We start from the raw sequence: 4,558 nt of genomic DNA on the forward strand, positions 1-4,558 counted from the left end.
TATGGCCATTAGAGCCATACGGGGGTACCGTACGGTATCCCACACGGCGGCCACACTGCTGGCCGGGATGCCGCCCCTTGACCTAGTGGCGGCCGAGTACACAAAAGTGTACCGGCGCACTAGGGAACTCCGGGGGCAGGGCGTCCCGGTCACGGCGCGGGTCCGGAGGCTCCTCGGGGCCCAGGCTAAGAGGGAGACGCGGGAGGACTGGCGGGTGCGACTTTCGGCGCCAAATACGCCGGGGAGGCGCACTGTCGACGCCGTCCTCCCGTGTCTGGATGAATGGTTGGAGCGCCCGTGGGCGCGGGCCTCATTTAGGACGTCGCAGGTGCTCACCGGGCATGGGTGCTTCGGTGAGTACCTGCGGCGGATAGGGCGTGAGGCGAGCGAGGCGTGCCACCACTGTGGCGCAGACAAGGACTCGGCGCAGCATACACTCGAAGAGTGTAGTGAGTGGGATGCGCAGCGCCGGGTCCTTGTCGATAAGATAGGCCCTGACCTGACGCTGCGGGCGGTAGCGACTGCCATAGTCAGGGACAGGGCAAAATGGGAAGCTTTCTCCTCCTTCTGCGAGCATGTGATGCTGCAGAAGGAGGAGGCGGAGCGAGTGCGAAGGGGGGAGGTAAATCCCCCCGGAACACAAGGAGGCGGCAGGGGAGCGGGGATCCGGGGAAGAAGGAGAGGAATCCCCGCTCACCTGAAGAGATGGCGCCCGGTCTGACCGAAGACCGGGAAAAAAAAAAAACGAACAGTCTCTGGGAAGGGAGGCGGCTGACACCTGAGCGGCCGCCTCCCTTCCCCGGGAGACTGACTACAGCGAGCGTGCGAGCGGTAGTATAGAAGACTTGGGGGGAGGCGGGGGCGCGGGATTCGTGGGTCGTCCGACCCCACCCCCCAGTGGGGTGGCGTCGGTCGCCTGCTACCTGCGCCCCCGCCTCCCCCCATAGCCCCATGCGAGGGGCAAGAGGAGATGGGAGCCCTGGGTGGCAACACAGGGCACCCGGGGGTGGGCGCGGGCTGGAGACCCGCGACCCACCCGCCCCCACAACACCAAGGAGGCGCGGCAGGGGCCCGGTGGCACCCCTGCCGCATAATAACAGCGAGAAGAAGGCCGAATAAAAGGCCTAGGTTCCCCCCCTCTTAAAAGGGGGGACGAAGTAGAGCGCGATTCGAGCGTGACGCGGGGGCCATCTGGAGCTTTGCGTTGTATTTCCCAGATGGCCCCCATAATGCGCGATTAGGTGGCCACTCCCGGTGGTTTTAGTGCGGTAGGCGTCTCCGTTGCACTACTGGCTCTGGGCCAACTTCCCAGGTGCCAGGAAGACGAGTCCCACACACCACCCGTCCCCTTCTCCAGAGGGGGCGGGTGACGGTCCATGAGGATTTCCACCGGGTCAAAAAAAAAAAAAAAGGTACGTTGGAGGATTTATGGAAGAGAAAAAGGGAAGAACTAGAAAGGAGTGGGGGGAGGGAGAGATTTTCAAGAAAAGTAGATTAACACAGAGATCGCCAGGAAAGGAGGGAGGAAAAGTAGAAATAGAGCAAGAAGAAGGGAAGGAAGAAGAAAGCAACAGAGTAGAGGAGTATTTCGAAAGGATGATGGAAAAGATGAAGGAGAGTTTAATCAAGGAGCAGGAGAAAATAATAGAAGGAATAATATTGTAGAAGATATAAGAAAAGAATTTAGAGGAATACGGAATGAATGGAAGGAAGAAAGACAAGAATTAATGAAAGAAATAGAAAAGAAGAAAGAGAGAATAGAAAAACTGGAGCAGGAAAGAGGCAAGGAAGAGGAGGGAGAGAAAAGAGAGAGAGGTAGAGAAAAAGAAGAGAGTATAAGAAATAAAATGATAGAGATGGAAAAAAGAATGGAGAATAGAGAAAGAGAGGAGAAAAGGAAGAATGTGATAATGAGAGGAGTGGAGGTAAGAGAGGGCAAAAGGAGGGAGGCAGCAGAGGAAATTCTGAAAACAGTAGGAGCGAAGGCGGAGATAAAGGAGATAAGAAGAATAGGGGAGAAGAAAGAAGAAGCAAGAGAGATGCTACTGGTGAGGCTTGAAAACGAGGAACAAAAATGGGACATTATGGAGAAGAAGAGAAATTTTAGAGGGAGGCCGGAAAGAATCTCGGAGGATTTAACATGGAAGGAGAGAAAAGTCAAATAGAAACTGGGAGAGATAGCAAGAGGAGAAGAAGAAAAACCAGAAAGACATGGATAAAAGGAGGGAGAATAAGAATAGAAGGGAAATGGTGGAGATGGGATGAAGAGGAGGAGGTGCTGAAGGACGAGAATGGTAGGAGGAGAGATAATGAACGGGGGGAAGAGGAGGGAAGGAAAGAGAGAAGATGAATAAAACAGGAGAAGAAGGAGGAAAAGAGGAGGAAGGAGAAGAGAGGGAAAAAAGGAAGGAGGAAAGAAAGGAGAGAGAGGGAGGAGGATGGAAGGTCGGTTTTTGGAACGTGGCAGGAGTAAAGAACAAGGATAAGGGCTTCTGGAAAGGATTAAACGAATGGGAAGTTATAGTGCTGTCAGAGACATGGCTGGAAGAGAAACAATGGGAAGGCATTAAAGGATTATTACCAAAAGGTTATATATGGAGAACACAATGGGCGAAGAAAAGAAACAAGAAAGGAAGAGCGAGTGGAGGAATGGCAATGGGAATAAAGAAGGAAATGCTAGATAAAGAAATAGGGATAGAGACGGAGGAGGAAGGTCTAATGAGTGGAGGTGTTAAAAGGGGGGAGGAGAAATGGAAAATAATAAGAGTATACATAAATAAAAACATAGAGGAGATGTTAAAAAAGTTGGAGAGGTGGCTAGATAGGAAGGAGGAGGGAGTTAGAATATTGATCGGGGGGGGGGGGGACTTTAAGACGCAAGAACAGGAAGGGAAGGAGGGAGATTGAACGTAATGGAAGAGCAAAGGTCAGGAGAGAGTAAAAGTAGGAACTCGAAAGATAAGAAAATGAACAAGGAAGGAGGCTGGTAGAGGTAATCGAGGAGAGAGGGTGGAGCCTATACAACGGCAACATAGAGGGGGACGAGAAAGGAGAATTCACGTTTACAGGAGGAAAAGGAAACACGGTAATAGATTATGTGATAGGAGATGAGGAGGTGAGGGAGAGGATTAGAAGCATGAGAATAGGGGAAAAAATAGATTCGGATCACCATCCACTGGAGGTGTGGATAGAGGAGGAAGGGCAAGGAAAGGAAAGAGGAAGGAAAAGACAAGAAACAAGAAAGGTGAAATGGGATAGAAAGGGACAGGAAGAGTTTAAAGAAAGAGTGAAGCTGGACAGGGAGGAAGGGAAAGGACTAGAGGAAGAATGGAAGGAAGTAGAAGGAAAAATAATAAAAGCACTAAAAGAGGTGGAAGGAATTCAAAAGGCAGAAGGGAAGAAAGAAGGAGGATGGTGGGATGAGGAATGCAAAGAGAGAAAAATGGAGGTGAGAAGGGAATTAAGAAGGTGGAGGAAGAATAAAGGAGAGAAAGAGGAATACAGAAAAAAGAGATTAGAATATAGGAAACTATGCGATGTGACGTGGCGGATTAGCTGCCGCGTGCCAGCTCCCCGCTGCCGTCCCAAGGCGCGGTGTCGGTCCGCCCGGGAAAAGAGGATCCGCGCGAGGCCGTAGGGAAACCTCCCGGGGTCGCAAACACACCTTTTTTTTACTTGCCCGCTTACCCGAGACTTTTTTTTATTTTGTATCGCGCCCTTTGAGCGTCACCGAGCCGACCGGATCATCTCCGAAGCCCAGCGGACAGCGGAGCCGAGAGTCGGATACGGGAGGAGAAAAGGAGGGAGGTGAGGGGCGAGAGCGCGGAGGCCAGCGAGCGGCGGTCGCGGGGAAGCCGAGGGGCCAGGCGGAGAGCGGGGCGAGTCGAGGGGCGCGGGCGAGGGACGCCGACGGACGATGGCCGCCGAGGAGCCGAGCCGCCCTGGAGCATGGGGCCCGAGCGCGCGGAGTCGCCCCTGAGGGGCGAGAGGCGAAGCGCCGGCCGAACAAGGAGCCGAGGGGCGAACATGGGCGGAGGTCCCCGGAAGGTCAGCCGGATCGGCGGAGCCGAAGGACCAGCGCGCCGGAGAGCGGGCCCAGGATCGACCGCCCCGGCCCTGCGAGCCGCGCGGGGCGAATTTCGCGCCCGGAAGCGCGCGGACAACGATCGCGCCCCTGCGGGCCCGGCGACACGCCGGGCGAGCGACCCCCTGATTGGCGGATCCGCGGCGCCGCTATCTCGCGCAGCCCCCTTTCGCGATCGGAACGAGCGATCGGGTGATCGACCCGCTCGCGCCGGATCTTCCGCTTTCGTTCGCGGATCCTCGTACCGGTAGCGTCGCGTCGGGGAGCGTGTGCTGAGCCGGCGAGCAGAGTGCCGCGCACGTGCCGAGCCCGTGATCGAGAGGCCGAGGAGGCGAGTGCCGACCGGGACCGCGCCGTGGGATCCAGGAGGCGTATCGGTGAGGTGGCCCTCGAGGGATAACCTTCTTATGTAAAAGCCGCGTGCATCCGAGGGGGTTAGCTCGCGCTCTGGCATCGCGCCGCGTGCGTTTAGTG

Source organism: Vollenhovia emeryi, unplaced genomic scaffold (assembly GCF_000949405.1).
Source record: "Vollenhovia emeryi isolate VEMERY1.0 unplaced genomic scaffold, V.emery_V1.0 DF940163.1, whole genome shotgun sequence".
NCBI lineage: Eukaryota > Metazoa > Arthropoda > Insecta > Hymenoptera > Formicidae > Vollenhovia > Vollenhovia emeryi.